The following is a 21,240-nucleotide window of genomic DNA, read 5'->3' as shown; positions in this document are numbered from 1 at the left end:
AGTATAACGTTTGAGACAATTTTTTGTTGTTTTTGTTTGTTTTTTGTGGACCTCAGGATTGAACACAGGGTTGTTCTACCACCAAGATACATCCCAGCTCTTATTTTTTATTTTGAGACAGGGTCTCCCTAAGTTTCCCAGCCTGGCCATGAACTTGCCATCCTGCTGGGATTACAGGTAGGTGCCACAGCACCCAATTTGACACAACATCTTTAAAGGTGTGATTTTGAGATTCCATGGATTGCCATGTAATGGCAAAAATTAGAGAATATATTTTTATTAATGTATTCTGTAGCTCATCTCTACCTCTTTGATCTTCCCTTTGCTTCATTTAGATGAACAATAATTCTTTCAAGGGCTGGGGATGTAGCTCAATGGTACAGCACTTAAATCAGCATGCACAGGGCTCTGGGTTCAGTCCCCCGTACTGCCAAAAAAGAAAAGCACGTGTTGTTTAAAATCCTTATTTGCATTAATTTGTACCTCAGCAATATGTGGTTCTGAACACTAACGTGATATTTTGTCCCTTTCATGGTACTCTTCTGAAAAATTCCTTGTTAACATGATGTGACAATAGTCAGTTATGTCCCTTCTTTTAAAATCCCTGTGATGGAGAGGGTTGCCTAATGTTGGCACTCTGAAATTTCTGTCAGTAGTATGCTATTGCTATTTCTATTCCATTTTCCCAATCTTCTATCTTTCCGGTCTTACATTTTAAACACTTTATATTTTTGAGCATTTGTGTTGGGATCAGTGAGACACGTGGGAATGAGTCACAGTTGGAGTCTACATACAAAGACTTTGCTATGCAGTGGGAGAGAAAAGATGCATTAAAGTACATAAGCTGCAGAACTAGTTAGGTGCTCAGAGGAGTGACAGTGTTGCCCCTGTCGGGAGGTGGCTGCCGACCAAAGGACTCGGGAAATTTTCTGGAGAAGTGTGGGAACGGAGCATTCGAAGTTGGACTTTCAGAAATGGAGAACAGGATCCGCAAGCAGAGGACAGCAGAAGCAGTCAGGATACCTCGGGGACTGTGGGGAGAAGAGAATAGGAGAGAGCACGCAGAGCTCGTTGGGGGCCAGGAGGGGCCATCCTGTGATTCAGGAAGAATGACCTGGCATCACGATTTAGGAAGCTGAGTTCCCATTGCATTGGGACGAGTTAGGAGGAAGCTACTGCGATAGGTAAATGAGGAAGTCAAACGTAGTTAGTAAAAATGTAAAGGAAAGGAGACTTCAAAAGGACTTGAAAATAGACTGATATTAGATGTCAGGGGGAAGGGAGAGGAGATATTAGAAGAATTTTCATCCCTGGATTTCTGGAAGAATGGCAGTCTAGCAACAGAGGTGAGCAGCAGTAACTCCAGGCAGTGCGTTGCAGCTATACAAAGTTTGGGTTGGCAGCAGGGGCCACGTGCAGATGGCCAACTTGAGGGCTCATAAGAAAGACCCAATGGGCTGGGATTGTGGCTCAGTGGAGCACTTGCCTAGCATGTGTGAGGCACTGGGTTCGATTCTCAGCACCGCATATAAATAAATGAATAAAATAAAGGTCCATCAATGTCTAAAAAAAAATTAAAAAAAGAAAGAAAGAAAGACCCAAGCTGAAGAGACAGAGGGGGAGTTATGGCATAGAGTCGAACCTTGAAGTTGGCTGTAAATAATCAAGGAAGAAAGATAAGGACAGCTGTTTGGGGAGCCACTCTGTTATCCATTTTTATTTTATTTTGTTTTTAACAGGACTTAAAAGAGAGCTCAAATGATTTGTTCAGTCTTCCAGCTAGTAGACTGTACATCTGCTGTTCAGAGTGTACTGTTTCCCTGGCCCAGCCAGCACTCCCCTAGGAAGGATGACATTGAGGAAATCTACCCCTCCCCCAACCCTTGCCTAGGGAGGACCTAGGGAGCACTGCCTGCTCCCCACTCTCCATCGCCATGACCTCCTGCTTGACACCTCTAGACTGTGCTCCAGCATCCACATCCTTAACTCTGGAAACCCTAACCCCAAGCACAGCATGCCTGCCCAAGGGTGCACATTAAATATTACTGAATGGAGGGCGTACCCTGAAGAAGTGGGTGAATAGAAGGAGGGCAGAGTTGAAGAGACAGAGATCTGGTGACAGGTAGTATAGTAGGAGCTGGTGAAGGCTCTGTACTATGGGGAAAGACTTCCTTGGTTCTCAACTTGATTCTGTTATTCATAAGTTGTGTGATCCTAGGCAAGTCATTTCCCTTTCTCTGATGTGTTGTCCTCATCTGCAAAACACATTGGGAGTGCTTCATGACACAAGACATGAAAAGCACTTAGAACAGCACATGGTAAATTTTAGTTGGTGTTTTTTTTTTTATAATGAGGGAAAGATTGATGACGAACAACATCAAGTAAATGTAAGTAAATATCTGAGGAAGTGACCAAGGGGACAGAGGTTAGCAGTACAGGAGGGAGCTTGGGCAAAAAGTTACTGATTTTTGAAATCCAAGAGGTTATAGGTAGCCATTGCATGGACTTATTTTACCCAATCAAGTTCCAAAACGTTTTAGGATGTATTCAGTTCCTGAAATTCTGTTAACTTATATATAAATTTTCCTTTGCTTTATATTTTCTAAAAATTCTCCTACCTTTTTCTTACAAAATACAAAGCATCATTTAATGGAACAAAATCTCTCAATGGGGAACCACCATTTGACTCAGCTATCCCACTCCTTGGTTTTTATTCAAAGGACTTAAAATCAGCATACTACAGTGACACAGCCACATCAATGTTTATAGCAACCAACCTAGGTGCCCTTCAACAGATGAATGGACAAAGAAAATGTGATAAAGTAAATATATGCAATGGAATATTTACTCAGCTTTAAAGAAAAATGAAATTATGGCATTAGTAGGTAAATGGATGGAACTAGAGAACATCATGCCAAGTGAAATAAGCCAGTCTCAGAAAATCAAAGGTCAAACGTTTTCTCTGAAAAGCAGATGCTGATCCATAGTGGGGTTGGGGGGGAGAATGAAGGAACTTTGGATTGTGCAGAGGGGAGTGAGAAGAGGGTTGGGATTGTGGGGATGGGAAGGATGGTAGAAAGAGACAGACATTATTACCCTATATACATGTATGATTACACTACTATTGTGACTCAGCACCAGGCACAGCCAGAGGAATGAGAAGTTGTGCTCCATTTGTGTACACTGTGTCAAAATGCCTTCTAGGGCTGGGGCTGTGACTCAGTGGTGGAGCGCTTGCCTAGCACGAATGAGGCACTGGATTAGATCCCCAGCACCACATAAAAAAACAAAAACAAAAACAAAATAAACACACAAAATAAAGCTATTGTGTCCATCTACAACTAAGAATATTTTTTAAAAAATGCATTCTACTGTCACATATAACTAATTAGAACAAAGAAAGGAAAGAAAAAAAGAGAGAGAGAGAAAAATCTATCATTGGATCCTGATTTGAAGAATATCTTTTGGGTTAAAAATTACATAAGATGAATTCTAGATAGGGAAGAGGGGTGGGAGGGAAAGGGCAGGGGCAGAGGATTAGCAAGGATGGTGGAATATGATGGACATCACTATTCAAAGTATATGTATGAAGACTCAAATTGGGTGTCAACATACTTTATATACAAAGATATGAAAAATTATGCTCTATATGCGTAATAAGAATTGTAATGCACTCTGCTGTCGTGTATTTAAAAAAATAAAATCAACAAAAAAGTTACATAAGAAAATAAAAATGACTATAATTAGCAGGAGATCCTCTATCAAAAGCTGTACTTGTTGCCAGGTGCGGTGGCACACGCCTTTAATCCCAGAGGCTCGGAAGGCTGAGACAGGAGGATTGTGAGTTCAAAGCCTTCCTCAGCAAAAGTGAGGCACTTAGCAACTCAGTAGATACAAAGAAATAAAATACAAAATAGGCCTGGGGATGTGGCTCAGCGGTCAGGTGCCCCTGAGTTCAATCCCCGGCACTCCCCCCCCACAAAAAAAAGATGTGCTTGTCACCTGCTAAACTGAAGAGTCAGATCATATATCACCTCCATAGTACATCGAAGCCAAATACCCAGGGCCCACAGATCTGACAGTCTGCACCGTGTATAATTTTCAGGACTAAAACCTTCCCTCGTTCCTCTCATCCCTGCATGGCCGTCTTTCTGTTTTCTACTCAACATTATAATTGCCCTTTCCACTTAGCATTACTGCTTAACTCAGGGAGGTCCTGACTATTTCTAAGGCCGTCCATGACCTCTGCTGTCACTCTCTTTAACCTGTCCTGAACAACATTGATGACAATCAACATTGTCCCTTTTCTCCACTTCATTTCCAGATTCTTTATCAATTCTATCTCCTCTTTCATAATTCTTCAACCTTCTCTTTTGTTCTTGCTCTATACACGAGTCCTGAGTTAGGGCTGGTTATGGATGGGATGTGAGGTGTCCCTCCAAAGCTCTGTGAGAGGGTTCAGAGGGGAAATGATTGAATTGTGAGAGTCTTAACCCAATCAGTGAATTAGACCCCTGGTGGAATTAACTGAGCAGTAAGGAGAGGCAGGGGGTGTGGCTGGAGGAGGTGGGCATTGGGGGCGTGGCAAGTAGAGACCCCTCTCTCTGCTTCCTGATCATCATGTGAGCTGCTTCCCTCCGCCACACTATGATGTTCAGCCTTTGAGCCCTGAAGAATGGAGTCTGCTATTATGGATTGAGACTTCTGAAACCGTGAGTCCCCAAATAAACTGTCCCTTCTCTACAATTGTTCTTGTCGGTTCTTCTAGTCCCAGCAGCGAAAAAGCTGACTAAAACAGGACCCTTTTACTACCCTGGCTGGACTCCAAACCTGACCGTTCTCAGCCTTCAGTCTCAACATCACCTGCTTCCTGAAGATCTCACCTCCATATTCAGCCGTCACTAGAAATTTAGCTTGGCTAAATCCAAACTTGCCATATTTTCCTTAAAGCCAGCTCTCACGGTGAATTTTTGCCCTTGTTCATTTGTTTTTTGTTTTTATTTTGTTTTTGATACCAGGGATTGAACCCAAGGGCATGCAACCACTGAGCTACATCCCCAGACTTTTTAATTTTGTGTATTTCGAGGCAGGGTTTCACTAGGTTGCTTACAGCCTCACTAAGTTGCTGAGGCTGGCTTCGAACCTGTGATCCTCCTGCCTCTGCCTCTTGGGATTACAGGTGTGCACCACCACTCCTGGCTCATTTGTTCTTTTATTAGTTCATTCATTCAGCAAATATAAATTCACTCACTCGAATATTTTGAGTCATCTTGATTTTTCCTGGAGTCCTATTTACATCACTTGCTGATGGAACTAGGACAGTAGTTTTCTGTTATCCTTGCCTCTAATCTCTCTTCCCTCAATTCCTTTCCAAACCTGTCCAATTGACCTCCCCAAGACACTCTAAAATTAGGCAAAAATGATATCTGGTCCTAGCTGAGCTTCCTCTATTCATTCTTCTTCCCTCCCCTGTTAGAAGGTCCCAACGCAGTGTGATTTTCAGGGCTCCTCCTTACTACCTGCTGGAGCCAAGTTTCATCGTGTGACTAATGTGCTACAAATGTGTTCCCCTTCACAGGTGCCGTCTTCCAGCCACACAGTCTACACACACTTCTGTGCACAACGGGAGGGATCCTTCTTTGAACACCGTATCTTTGCTCATCTAAGAAATACCTTTTCTCAAGCCCTCCTTTTCTCAACAAGACTTCCCTTTCTGGTGAAATCCTTTGTCACGTTTCTCTGCAGCACTCATTACCTATAACACTAATTTGAAGCAAAATATGCTACCTCCTCCCGCCCCCTATAGATCAAGGAAGAAATCAAGAAAGGGGTTTTAAAAATTCTTGCAAACGGAGATATGACATACCAAAAATCTGTGGGCTATAGCAAAAGCCGTACCAAGTTTACAGCAATCAACCACCATCCAAAAAGCAGAAAGATCTCAAATAAACAACTGATCACTGAAACTCAAGGAACAGAGAAATAAGAACAAAGTTAATAAAAGGGAAGAAATAATAAAGATTAGAGCAGAAATAAAATGAAATAGAGACTAAAAATTAACACAAAAGATCAATGAGCAACAAGCTGCTGGTTCTTCAAAAAGTTAAAATAAAAAACCCTAGCTTGACTAAGAAAAAAAGAAGACTCAAATGAAAAAGGAGATATTACAACCAGTAGCACAGAAATGCAAAGGATCATTAGAGATTAATAGGAGCATCTGCACATCAACAAATGTGATAACCCAGAGGTGGGCAAATTCCTGCATACATATACCTTACCAAGGTTGAATTATGAAGAAATACCCATTTTGGGACATGCCTTTTTAAAATCCTTATTACTAACTAGGTATGGAGGCGCACACCTCTAGTTCCAATGACTCAGGAGGCTGAGGCAGGAGGAATGCAAGTTTGAGGCCAGCCTCAGCAATTTAGTGACACCATGTCTCAAATAAAAAAGGGACTGGGAATGTACTCAGTGGTAAAGCACCCCTGGTTGGCTCAATCCCCAGTACCAAAAAATAAAATAAAATAAAATCATGGGGCTGGGGTTGTGGCTCAGTGGTAGAGCACTTGCCTAGCATGTATGAAGCACTGGGTTGGATCCCCGGCACCACATAAAAATAAACAAATAAAGGTATTGTGTCCATCTACAACTAAAAAAATTAAAAAATAAAATAATAAAATAAAATAAAATCTTATTGCTTAAGATAATGGCCTAATGCATATAACAGAACCTGAATAAACTGTCACTCACTACAATGCTAGCAAAAGCCAAATAGTACATCCGACTCCCTTGGGTGGGAGAAGACAAGGAACCTTCAAATATATCTTGAGATACTCAAAATTGGTGACCTTGTCTAAAACACTCATTTGTCAGTTTATGCTTGATTCTCAGCATTTCATTGATCTGTGACCTGTCTCCCCTCAAAAGTCTACTCAGAATATTAGTTAAGAATGTGCATCCAAGCCAGGTGAGGTGGCTCATGCATATAATCCCAGCTACTCAGGAGGGTGAGGCAGGTGGATCACAAGTTTGAGGCCAACCTCAGCAACTGAGTGAGACCCTGCCTCAAAGTAAGATGAAGAGGGCTGGGGATGTGGCTTACTAGTAAAATTCGTGTTTACCAAGTACAGGGCATGGATTGGATCCCCAGTATTGAAAAAAAAGTGCATCCAGTGTCTTTTTTGTTTTTAATTTTATGTACTGATGGAATAACACTGCCCAAATTGTGTTTGAATTTTGATATTAAAGTATAACATGTTTGCAGTTATTACCTACATTTATCTCTCAAAATAATACGAAGCTTGGAGCTCTAATTTACTTGTGTTATTATTGTTTATTTCTCTTATCATATTCTTGCTTAATTAACAGGCTACTTTAGAAAATAAACTTATTGCTGAAAATTGGTAGTAAATCTGATTTATATGAATTAGTCATGCTTTCTTATTGTCATAAGTTACCAAATTTGAGATGCTTTCTTTGGGGAAATATTTTTTTTCTAAGACCGAATAATAATGTTCCTAGAAAATGCAACAAAACATTAAAATCTTGTATTCTTTTTTTTAATGTTTATTTTTTAGTTTTAGATGGACACAATATCTTTATTTTACATTTATGTGGTGCTGAGGATCGAACCCAGTGCCTCATGCATGTCAGGCAAGCTCTCTACCCCTGAGCCACAACCCCAGCCCTAAAATCGTGTATTCTTAGATATCTGATCAAATGATGTTTAAAATAGGTTGCTAAGAACAGACGCTATTCTGGATACTATTAAGCTAGTCTGTTAGGGAAAAAAAAAAAAAGATTCTTAAAGGCAGAATTTTATTGTTGGAACAGCAGAAATCGCAGTTTTGCTTTGGGACAATTTTTAACTGGCATGATATTTGTAAACCCAAACATTTATAAATAAACAGCCTTCTAGAATAGCACTGGGCAGAAGTTCAAATTGTTTCAGCACAACAGAGGATTTGGGAGAATAACCTTATCTTTCTGGGCCTTGGTTTCCTCATCTGTAATTAAGAGAATTTGGTCAGATCCATCATTGCTAAACTTTGCTCTGTGAACATCCTCAAGGCCCCTGAAAGTGGCAGGTGGGATTAGGATGTGGTGGGGTGAGACAATCTGTGAGGCTCCACGTGCCCTTTTCCCTTTTAATGGGCTTTGTTTCCACAATGAGTTGTGAAGCTAAAGATTTAAAATGTCTGGGTGCAACAGTAGCGCACCTGACTCCAGATCAGAAGATTGTGTGTTCAAATTAAAAATGACTGAAAATCAGGGGCCTCCACAGTGGTGCATGCCTATAATCCCAGCGGTTTGGGAGGCTGAGGGAGGAGGATCACGGAGTTCAAAGCCAGCCTCAGCAAAAGTGAGGTGCTAAGCAACTCAGTGAGACTCCATCTCTAAATAAAATACAAAACAGGGCTGGGGATGTGGTTCAGTGGTCAGGTGCCCCTGAGTTCAATCCTGGGTGCCCACTCCCTACCCAAAACAAACTAACAAAAAAGAGACTGAAAATCAAAAGTTGTAAAATCTCCAAGTTTCCTTCCAATTTCAGAAGTCTAATTCTAACTTTTGTTTTTGTTTTGAAAATAGTATTCATATTTTGAAATATAGACTGCTAAGTAAACAGCTGTTTTGGATCCACTGTTTTTTTTTCTCCTCCTAAATCATACTTTCTCCTCTTCTTTCCACCAGGTTGTAGTTGTATAGCATCTTAGGGATCAGGATGATCAGAATTCTAACAAGGTCTGTTAGGGAGTGCCAAGCTTTCCAAATGCACATTTAAGTAAGGTAACAGTTTTGTTGGTTTGTTTGTTTAGTTCAGTCAGTTTATTCATTCATTCATTCATTCATTCCAATTTGTTACATATGACAGCAGAATGCATTACATTTCATTTTACACATATAGAACACAATTTTCCTATCTCTGGTTGTACACAAAATATAGTCTGGAATGTAACAGTTTTTAACTGTACTTTTAAACTTTGTTAGCATCTCAAATTTCTTTGTTTTGAAAAGCTTACACCCCCTGCTTGCAGTTTTGTTGGTCTCAGGCAGTGTTTCCCTGTCTGTGTGTTAGGATGCTCTGGCCTCTGTTAGGTGCTATGGGCTTTTCGTCAGCCCCTAGGCTGTGGCAGATTCCTGCCTCTGTGAACCAATACTCCTATGTGACCCCTTTCCTTTGTCGACTAGTGACTCAGCCTCCTAATCAGAGACTGGTTTCTACATGTCATTCCTTCCTGTCTTTCATAATGTTTCCCAAGAGACCTTTGGAGTCCACCATGGTGTAGGGGTATAGCTACTCCATGTGTCCTGTGATTGTCCCAGAACACAGTAGCTGCTGGGAGCCATTAGCCAAGTAGGTATGACAGTTTCCTTGCCAGCATACCCCATGCTGCTTAGTGGAAGGACTCGTGGAAATAGGACATTTTGCAGTGACATTGCAGTTAGGTGACCTTGCTCAAGGACCAGGGCGGATCCGGGATTAGGGTGTTCCCGGTTTAGGATAATCAGGTTTAGGGCGTTCCAGGTTTAAGATTATTCCTGCTGGGAATAGGGCGTATCCTGCTGCCTGAGTTCCCCTTGAGTTCTCACGGGATTCAGACAGTATTTTTTTGGGAGATAGAAGCCCAGTGGATGTGGATTTGGGCAGAGAACGTGGATTTCCCCAGAACGTGTTTGTAGACGGCTGGTGTGAGTTCGGGAATAAAGAGTTGCTGTTTGAATCTATAAGCTGTGTGGTGGCTCGTGATTGTGTGCCCAGCCAGACTGCGGCATTTGTGCCCAGCCAGACTGCGGCAAGTAGCCTGTGAGGAGATGCTGTCAGGCCATTTCCCATTTCCAGGGTACTCAACCACTGAACCACATCCCCAGCTCTATTTTGTAGTTTATTTAGAGACAGGGTCTCACTGAGTTTCTTAGTGCCTCTCCATTGCTGAGGATGGTTTTAAACTCACAATCCTCCTGTCTCAGCCTCCTGAGTTGCTGGGATTACAGATGTGTGCCACCATACCCAGAAGAAACTCTTTTTACTTAGTTGAAATGGATAAATTCTAGCTATGTGTGTACCGCCTGCATTTGGAGAACACATTTGGAGAACTGGTCAGCCAATTTCTCAGTGCTTCCTGACTTTTTTGTGGTACTGGAGATTGAACCCAGGGCCTCACGCATACAAAGCAAGTGCTCTACCACTGAGCCACCTCTCCAGCCCTTTTTATTTTATCTGATTATTTTATCTGATTATCTGATTATTTTATTTTAGTGATCTCACTAAGTTGCAGAAGCTGGCCTGCCTCAGCCTCTCGAGTAGCTGGAATTACAGGCTGTGACACACACCTGGCTTCTTGGTGACTTCTGATGATTCTGAGGCCCACCTTTAGAATCCAGCCGAGGTTCGAAAACTGCTCAGCTGCAGCTTGGCCTTGGCTCCTCAGCTAGAGTGTCCTATCATCCTCGTTGTCATGGGCCCCTCTCTCAGCATTACACTGTGGAGCAATGGCCAGGAGGAGTTGGCACGTTGCTCATTTTTCTTTTGCTGCCTATATAAGTAATAAACTGAATCTAACAGGGCTTGTTTCTCCACTGGCCAAATCTGCCAGCTTTGCTTGACATGTGCCAATTACATCTGTTCCTACCATTTGCCTAATTCTTTTCCTAGTATGCTGTAGAAAAGTCGAGAACCAACTAGAATGGAGAACGCGTTCCCAGAAGGTACTTTACAGGCACCTTCTCTGGGCAGCCATTCCTGTCTGTTGGATCTTACTCATCATTTCTGTGCAGTGTTTTCTTTGGAGCAAACTTACAATCCAGTCACTGGTTGCCATCAGGAAAATGTTCAGATCAGTTTGAGAACCATTAAGAATGGTTGTGGAATAATAGCCTTGGAGCCTATGTTCATTAATTATTCAAGGACTAATTATCTGCTGTTCATTTTCCGAGCTCCTAGGTCTCCAACTCCTCCTCTGGCTGCTTGTCTTCTGGAGGTTTCATGCTGCATAAGCACATGTACCTCAGGGAGTAGGGAGGGAAGACGTACCCCACTGTGGTCAGTTCACAAGCTGAAACTCAAGAATGTAGGGGAGGAGGCTTTTTAAGGGACTGGTGGCCCTTAGTTGTCTAGCAGTGCTGATGCTGCCTCTACTACTACTTCTTAGTTTTTAAATTTTACTTATTTATTTTTGGTACCAGGACTTGAATACAGGGGCGCTTAACTACTGAGCCACATCCTCAGCCCTTTTTTAAAAATTTTATTTAGAGACAAGACAACTCTTGCCGAGTTGCTTAGGAGTTCACTAAATTGCTGAGGCTGGCTTTGAACTTTCAATCTTCCTGCCTCAGCCTCCTGAGCTGGCGGGATTACAGGTGTTCACCACTGTGCCCAGCTTACCAGTACTGGGGATTGAACCCAGACCCTGGTACATGTACACAATATTCTTAAACAAATTTATCACTATATGGAAGTATAGAATATCAGAGTAGGAAAGGTAATTTATTTTTTATTTCTTTTCGGGCTCTGGGGACTGAACCCAGGGCCTGAGAGTTGGTAGGCAAGTGCTCTATCACTGAGCTACACCCCAAGTCCTGGAATCATCCTTCACAGGTAAAGTCCCCCACCTACCCTCTCTTTCAAGTAGACCATTCCATTTTTGCACATCTCTATTAAGAACATTTTTTTTTTTTTTTTTGGTACTAGGAAATGAACTCAGGGGCACTGAACCATTGAACCACATCCTCAGCTCTAGTTTTTAATTTATTTAGAGACACAGTCTCACTGAGTTTCTTAGTGCCTCTCCATTGCTGAGGCTGGTTTTGAACTCACAATCCTCCTGTCTCAGCCCCCTGAGCTGCTGGATTATAGGCGTGTGCCACCGTACCTAGAAGAAACACTTTACTTAGCTGAAATCTATAAATTCTAGCCATGTGTGTACCGTCTGCATTTGGAAAACACACATTAAATATAAGTTCTCTTCCCCCACAATAAAGACCTGGGTCCTGCCACTAACTTGTTTGGAGACACTGTTTAACAAGTCTCTCAACTTCCTTGGGCTTTTATTTCTTTCTCTATAAAAGGAAGAAGTTGAATGACAGTATGTAAAGTAACTTCTAGAGGCTCTGGGTTCAATCCCTAGTCTCGAAAAAAAGAACAGTAAAAAATGTTATCTGATCATGAGTGAGTTCTTATGATGGGTTTATTGCCCTTATAAAAGAGGCGCACGGGTGCTTGCTTACCCTTTCCACCACATAAGCACCATCTGTGAACCAAAAAATGAGTTGTCACCAGACACTGAATATGCCAGCCTCTCTTTTCCTTCTTTCCTTCTTTCTTTTCATTATAGTGGAGATTGAAACCAGGAATCCTCTACCACTGAGCTATCGTCCAGTTCTTTATAATTTTTCATTTTGAGACAGGATCTTGCTAAATTACGGATCTTGCTAAATTATGCTAATTTATGGATCTTGCTAAATTAACTGTGATTCTCCTCCCTCAGTCTCTGGAGCAACTGGGATCACAGGCTTATATCACCACACCTGTCTGCAAGCCTTTTGATCTTGGACTGCCCATTCTCCAGAATTGTGAGAAGTAAATTTCTGTACCTAAGTTATCCAGGTTATAGAATTTGTTACAGCAGCCTGCATGGTCTGAGACATACTATACTGCTCCAGTAATTCTCCCTTCTCTTCTATATCATGTTTCTTTACCTAAAGGATCATTTCCATGCACATACAAGCATACCATTATGCTTCACATTTTTAAAAACAAATATAAAACTCTCCATTGATTCTTCTCCTCTAGCTCTTACCCCAGTTTTCTTCTCTTTAGAGCCAAGCCCCTTGAAACAATTGTTTGTATTTTCTGTCTGTTTCCTCACCTCCTGTTCTCTCTTGACCCCCTCCTATGAGGCTTTCACTTCCTACTGCTGCTCTGAGACTTGACAAGGTCACCTACACCTCTCTGTGGCTAAGTCTCAAGGTCAGCCCTTGGACCTCACTCTAGCAGCAGCACTCATGAACTTCATCTTGAATTGCTCCTCACTTCTCTTATGATGACAGATTCTCTTAGTCTTTTCTTCCATCTCACCAGCGGCTTCTTGGTTTCTCTCTCTGGAGCTTCCCTTCCTCCCAACATGTAACACTGAATGCTTCAGGGCTCAGACTTTGCGGCTCCTCCTTCCCCATTCACAGCATTGTGGCCTCCACCCATGGATGGCTCTAAGAACCATTGGTAGCTCCTGACTTACATCTCTATCCAGTATTTTGACTCTTGTCTTCACACACATGTATCTGTCTTCTTGACATCTCCACTTGGTTATCCAAGAGGTTTTCAATTAAATGTTCAAAGCCAAGCTTCAGCCTCATGCCTGATCACTGCACAGTCTTTCCCATCTCAGTGGACACCAGTATGACCATTGTACCATCATCCTAATTCTCGGGTCTAAAATCTTAGTGTTATCCTTTAATCATCTCCTTCTTTCATACCCCACGTCTAGTTCATCAGCTCTACTCTTATCAGATACTCTGAACACTAACGACTGGTTGATTCTGATTAACCACCTCCACTGGTTCCCACAGGGGTCCAAGCCACTGTCATCTCTCACTTGGATTACTACAGTGGCTGCTTGGTCACCTTGCTTTTACCCCTACCCCAGCTCAGTCCATCCTCAGCACAGTTGTCAGTGATTCTGTCAAAACTAAGTCAGGCCTTGTGAGTCCTCTACTCAGGAGCAAGCGTGATCTTCCCGACGCCCAGTGCTACAGGACATCTGGTCTTTTGTTTCTTCTCTGAACTTTCCTCTTTCCCCTGCACTGATTCCATTCCAGCCTTGCTGGTCTCTGTGATATTTCTTAAATATGGGCCATGCTCCTGCTTTGGCATCTTTGTACTTATTCTCCCTTGCTTTGGTACACTCTTTCCTATGACAACTGGATATGGATTGCAATTCCCAGTGAAGCTTTCCCTGATGATTTTACCTAAAGCTCCAAATTTTCTCAATACTTGCTGCCCTTTTTCTCCTTATCACTTGTCATTGCTAATATGCTATACATTTTACATTTACATATTGGTGCTGGGTTTGAACTCAGGGCTTTGAGCATAATGAGCCAGTGCTCTACCAGGGAGCTATATCCCCAACTGCTTATTTATTTATAATATATATATATATATATTTGCTGTAGTTGGACACAATACCTTTATTTTATTTATTTATATGTGGTGCTGAGGATCGGACCCAGGGCCTTACATGTGCTAGGCGAGCGCTCTACTGCTGAGCCACAACCTCAGCCCTATTTCTTTCTTTTTAAAAAACATATTTCCGTAGTTGTAGATGGACAGCCTGCCTTTATTTGATTTATTTTTTTATGTGGTGCTAAGGATCCAACCCAGTGTCTCACACATGCTAGGCAAGTGCTCTGCCGCAGCTGCAGCCCCAGCTCTTATTTCTTTTTAAATGTCTATTTCTTCATGGGAATCTAAGTTCCAGAAGAGCAGGGGTTTTGTCTGCATTGTTCACTGCTGTCTTCCCAGTACCTACAACAGTGCCTGACATGTAATAGAGGCTCATTCATTTAATGAATAAATAAATGAATAATGAATGGATGACTTCTCATCAGTTCTTATCTGTTATGGACACTGGTTACAATTTATATGGATTTATAAAAATTTATTTAACTATATTATACAAGTATCACTTGTTCTTATAGAAGGATTAGAAAATGTAGTTAAGCAAAAGACAAAATGCCTATAATGCCTTTTACCCATATTCAACCTCTGTGCCATTTTAGTCTATTTTCTTCTAGAGTTTTCTCTTTGCATTGCTCTACTTATATATTTTAAAAAATGGGATTCATACCTATATGAATTTATATATAGCCTAACCTTTTAACAATTTAACATGGTGACAATATTTCATTGTCAATAAATCTCTCCACCATACATACAGATATATAGATATAGATAGATATAGATATATACACATATAATTTTTTTTTTTTGGTACCAGGGATTGAACCCAGGGGCTTTAACTTCTGAGCCATATCCCCAGCACACACCCTCTCCCTTGAGAGAGGGTGTCACTGAGTTGCTTAGGGCCTCTATAAGTTGCTGAGGCTGGCTTTGAACTCATGAACCTCCTGCCTCAGCCTCCCTAGTTTCTAGGATTACAGGTGTGTGCCACTATACCTGACTAATTTTTTCTCAGTACTGGAACATTGGAGATTGAACCCAGTGGCATTCTACCACTGAGCTACATCTCCAGTCCTTTTTATTTCTTATTTTGAGACCAGGTCTCATTATGTTGCCAGGGCTGGCCTTGAACTTGAGCTCCTCCTTTCTCAGTCCCTTGAGTCACAGATTTACAGGTATGCCCAGCTTGGCTTCACTTTTGATACTAAATTCAGGCCACAGAAATAGTGAGTTTGGCTGTGAACTGAGGGTCTGGAGCATGGATCCAAGCAGCTCCCAGTCAGAGAAGGGCTGTGAGGAATCAGCCATGGGGAAGCCCTCAAGGAGCTTGGGGACCTTTTCCTTGGGCTCCTCACTCTTGCCCACAGCACTTAGCCACCCCTTACTTCCAGATGAGGTGCTCCTTCCCTTCTTGGAATCACGGCCTTCCCTGTTTCTGGTACGTAGACTACAAAGACATGAATGGTTTCACCTCCCTTTTTGAGTCTCCATGACCTCTTAGTGGGGATGAGCAGAATGGAATCAGAACAGTTCCCCCTCCTGTTGACTGTGGTGTGTTGTGCCTGCTTAGGGATTCCAGAGCCATTTGGGGAGGCCCAGAGATGTGCTATTCTTCAGGTAGCCATGGGCCTGAGGAGACAGACCAGCCATAAACATGGCTTGTTGGGGCTGGGGCTGTAGCTAAGTGGTAGAGTGCTTGCCTAGCACGTATGAGGCACTGGGTTTGATTCTCAGCATCACATAAAAAAATAAATAAATAAAATAAAGGTATTGTGTCCATCTACAACTAAATACACACACATATGTATGTATTTACATTTTTACAAATTTTATATTTATATATGTGTGTGTGTATGTGTATATATATATAGCTTGTTGGAACTGAAATGCACCATGCTGGTAAAGTACAGGCCAGGTTTCAAATCTTAGTATGAAAAAAAAATTGTAAAATACCTCATGAATAAATTTTTACATTGATTTCATACTGAAATAACATTTAGAACTATTGGATTAAATAATTAAAAAAATTAAATTAATTTTACCCATTTATTTTTATTTTTTAAATTTAAAATTATAAGTGCTGCTTGCATTTTTGCCTTGCTTGATGTTTCTGTGTATAAGTGCTGTGCTGGAACTTTGTGATTTTTTTTTTTTTTTTTTTTTTAGTGGTGGTACTAGGGATTGAACCCAGGTTCTTCACTTGTACTCTACCCCTGAGCTACAGCCCAGACCTTTTTCAGTTTTATTTTGGAGCAGGGTCTTGCTAAGTTGCCTGGGCTGGCCTTGAACTTGGGATCTTCTTGTGTATCTAGGATTACAGGCATGAGCAACGTGTGTTCTCTGAGCCTGCAGCTGCAGCAGCCTTTCTTGAAACACAGAATTTCAGAGGCTAAAATGCAGATTCTGCTCTGCATTTTAACCAACTTCCCACTGGTTTCAGATTCGGATTTGAGTCTGAGAAGGCCTCAGTAGTGGACTTCCTGGAGATTTAGTCATTCCAGCTGCTAACAAGAACACATTCTATCATGGCCACTGCCCAGAGGCATGCTAAACAAAACGTAAAGGGTTTTCAAAATGTTGAAACTTTTTTTCCCCCCTATCTCCCACTACTGTTTGCTTTGAGTTGAACTTTCAGAAGGAGGCTGGGGTCCCAGAGCATTGAGCACGTTGGGTTGGGCAGTGGGAGCTGAAGAGAAAAGGGTAAGTCACAGGGGATAGGGAAGCTTTGAGGAAGAAGACAAAGTCCTTGTTTGTGCACTCCAGTTAATGGTTAACTTTATGTGGAAAACAAAGCGGTTGAAACTGTGGACTTTAGTTTCTGGCTCTTCTCAACAATCATGTGAACTTGGTTTAATTGCCCTCCTGTCTTGGAGAATTGCAGACGTTAGAAATAGATTGGGCTCTGTATACCCAAGCCTCACGAACTAGGGGATCAGTCACACAGAGAAAGATCTGGACTTTTCATTGGTGTTCTGGTTTTCTCCCCCTTCTCTGGATAAGTAGATAAGTCATTAGCTGCATAGATCTGCAGTAAAATATCCCACCTATAAATTATAGATTCATGTTTTGGAAATAGTAATGAATAAATGACTCAAGTAGAATGTTTAACAGCTTTATTGAGCTATATTTTGCATGCCGTAAAATTCATCCACTTTAAGTGCACAATTTGAGTAGAATTTTTATTATAACCGAGTAGAAAAGTAATGATGCTTTCTCAGTCCTCTCATATTAGATGGAAATTGTGGATGTTTAACTGTTTCCTGACCTACAATGTGATTCAGCCTTAACTTAAAAGGCTGTTTTTCAACATTCTTTCAGAACAGAAAAATATTTACCCAGAGAATTTTTCAGCTAATGAGATGTCATTCCATATTTCCTATCTCCCTTTAGAGTAAATTATAGTAGAAGATACGTTACACAAATCTAGATTTGATCATTCTATTTTTTCAACTGACTCTTCATACTATAATTCATTTTACACTCAGAAAATGGATTTTTCACCGAATAAACAAACCTAATCAACCTTTTCTGACAAAGATATTTGTCAATATTTAAAAAAAATTGAGACGTGAAGGAGAACTAAACACAGGATTGTACTGTGCATAAAAATTATAACTTTATAAGGAAAATAGACAGGCAATAAATACCAGAAATGCAAATGGAGAAATGAATAATAAACATAAGGAAGCAGACTCATGCTTGGACATGCCCAACAAGCATTTCAAACTGAAAATGAAATGTGACTAACACTTTTTTAAATCTCCTATGCTTGATTCCTTCATAACATAACTGAGAAATACATACTTGATGGATGCAAACACTCATTTAATTTATATCTGTGTATGTATTCTCTTCTGGGTTAGATAGAAATGCCTTGTTCTGCTCTCAGTTATTTCTTGACAGGACTTTTAGTCTCACTTTCATAAGCTACAAGGCAACAGAAAAACGCAAAGGAAAGGTTAGTGATGTTGAGCCTCCTGTGATTCAATGTCTGCCGGATATTTGGTCAGCATGCCGGAAGTACTGTGAAGTTCTGAATCCCCTTAGACTTCCTGTCACTGTCAGGATGTCACTGTTGGTCTCCTGCCCTTCTTCTTCTTCTTTTGTTCTTCCTGTACTAGGGATTGAACCCAAGGGCACTCAACGACTGAGCTACTTCCCCAGTCCTTTTCATTTTTAATTTTGAGACAGGGTCTCACTAAGTTGCCGTGGCTGGCCTCAAATTTGTGATCCTCCTACCTTAGCCTCCTGAGCTACTGGGATTACAAGTATGCACCACTGTGCCTGGCTTCACCTGCCCTTTCTGATCCATCACTCATTGTTCCTTTCTTATTCCTTATTCTTGCAAAGTTAAGTCTGGGCAGATCTGCAGCCCACAGAACAGTACCTGTGTCAGGTATGTAGATTAGGTGAACCACACAGGTGTACACCAAATTAAGGGAGTACTAAGGAAGTGTTAAGGAAGGAGTACTGAAAGAACTTTTTGACTCAAGCGTGCAGTATGTAGGAAAAAAATTAAAAAGCTTTAAAAATAGTTATCAGAAATAGTTTTTTCAAGAAAGTAGATGAAAGAACACTCCAAAATCTTGGGGGGGAACCCTTAATATGTGTGAATCTGGCCTCAGCGGAGGAGCTCTGGAACTGGGGGCCGCAGGACTGCTCATTTTCACTCAGGTCAAATGTTCTATTCCTTCTAGAACTGCTCTCTCCTTCAGAGAACTGCCTTGAATGAAGAATTGTTGCTTTATAAATTTCTCACGGTTCACTCTTTGGAGCTAATCTCAGGTAGAAGAGGAGGAAGCCTCAGAGGACCATTGCCCACAGAGAATTCGCAGATTCTGAAGATTCGCCTTTCACAGATCCTCAAGATTAGGTTCGATTCCTCATCAATCCAGCTGAGGGGACTTCTTACTACTGCATGTTTACTGGTCTGAGCCACAGAGATTTACATTGTGGCTCTGGTGAATCTTCCCCCCAGAGTCCCCTCTGGGCTTCACTGCCATTGAACTCACTAAGGGTTTGTGGAATTCCTGCTCAAAGCTTTCCCTGGCCATTCGTACCCAATAAGGCAGATCTTGTTGCATCTTTAGCCTTAATGGCTGTATCATGCATCCAAATAGGAGGCTTTCCCCTTGGTTTTTGAAAAGAATATACATTTTCAATAAAACATTATTTTCTTAAGGTGTAACCCAAGAAGAGCTACATCACTCCTCTTTGACCAATAGAAGTGCAAATGGAAGATTCTGTTTAGAAGTAACTCTCCATTTTCTTTTCTCTGAACACTCCTTTACTTTCTCTCCTCCCTGCCTCTTCCCCACCATTGCCTCACTAGTAGTTAAACCCAACTGGTCACCGACACCTGCAGACACACACGTAGAGACACACATGTGCGTGTGCATGCTTGTTTTGGAAGTATGCATGTGCTTGCCATCTCACCTTTGGCTTTGGTACACAAAGGCGGGAGATCTGAGAATAAGGTGGAATTCTCTCTGGAGACCCTGCACCTGCTCTTACCTTGACATATGCAAATGTCCACCTGCGGTGCCCCACAGGGCACAGCTTGACGTCTGGGTTCTTTAATATGCCTGGAGGATGTTTTGATTATTAATAGAAAGAATCTGATTATTGATATAAAGAACTCCTGGCTGGTAGGAAGAGCCAGGGAAGGTTCGGTTTCTCATTTCAGGTTTATTTGGGGCCGGTTGGTGTTTTCCTTTAACTGGTAATAAATTTTCATTTTATCACTTGAAGCCACCATTTAGGACTAACCCATTTGAATTTCATCAGCAGTTGTGGTGGCTCCAAGGATTTTCTTCAATTTCTATTCTCCGTTTCTCTCTGTACCAAGGTGCTTTGAATCTCATCGACTGCTCCTGCTGTTCTTCAGGTGTCAGGACCTCCTTGTGTTTCAGCTTTCCTCATCAGTTTGAAAATACTCTCGGGCTAGAATGTCTCATCCCCAGATTACTGACCCTTTTCTTTGTGCCTTCCCGGCTTTCTTTCCTCTTCCCTCCATAGCCTGAGTAATTTCTCTTTCCCCACCTGCTCCTTCCAAATTGACTTTGGAGTCTGGGAGTTTGAGAATCTTTTTTTCTTTTTCTTTTCTTTCTTTTTTTTTTTTTGGTGCCAAGGATTGAACTCAAGGGCACTTAACCACTGAGCCACACCCCAAGCCCTTTTTAAACTTTTGAGACAGAATCTCACTAGGTTGCTTACAGCCTTGCTACGTTGCTGAGGCTGGCTTTGAACCTGGGATCCTCCTGTCTCAGCCTCCCAAGCCGCTGGATTACAGGCATGAGCCACCACACCAGGCTAGTCTGAGATTCTTCACAGACTAATCAAGGCCTTATGCAAGATTTTTATCCTCAACTCTCTTTCTCTTTCCAATATATAATGCAATGTATGTATATATATATATGTGGATATATACAAACACACATTTATATAAATGCATATTTTATCTATTCATATAAATGTGTGTGTTGTGTGTGTGCGTGTGTGTGTGTGTGTGTGTAAATCTATCTCTAGCTTCTCTGGGAAAAAAAAAAACAAAAAACAAAAAACCTCTATTAAGGCAAACTTTGGGCTAAGCTGGACAGTGGCTGTCCCCTTAGGTAACATGCCGTTCCCAGCCCATGTCATTATTTTGGTTTTCAATTACTGGTTTATCTGAGTAATCCTGATGACTCTTGGAGCCTGGCTGTTCCTGACTCTGCTGCCCTGCAGTCTTGAATTTCTTAGTGTAGAATGAGCAGACCTGGAATTGGGAGCCACGCCACTGAGGAGCACCACATTTGTCAAGCCTCATTCTCCCCGACTTGTCTCTTTCTGTCTTGGACCTTTCCTTGCGCTGCACCTTCTCCTTGTTCTGTTCATTCTCAGTTCTTTGGCAGAGAAGTCACTCTTCCCAAGGCCCAGTGTCAGCGATGCCTCCCACCCACCTTGGGGCCTTCGTCTGTTCTTCCATAGCACTCAGGATAAGGCTCTTTGGTTGGTGGCTCTATTGCACACTGAGCTCAGTTCTTCACGCACCTGCCTTTCCTGGTTTCTCCAAGGCAGGG

The sequence above is a fragment of the Marmota monax genome, unplaced genomic scaffold (assembly GCF_021218885.2).
Source record: "Marmota monax isolate L192 unplaced genomic scaffold, Marmota_monax_Labrador192_F-V1.1 WCK01_AAM20220418_F8-fsc00095, whole genome shotgun sequence".
NCBI lineage: Eukaryota > Metazoa > Chordata > Mammalia > Rodentia > Sciuridae > Marmota > Marmota monax.
The sequence above is the reverse complement of the archived record's forward strand: the minus strand, read 5'-3'. Positions refer to the sequence as shown.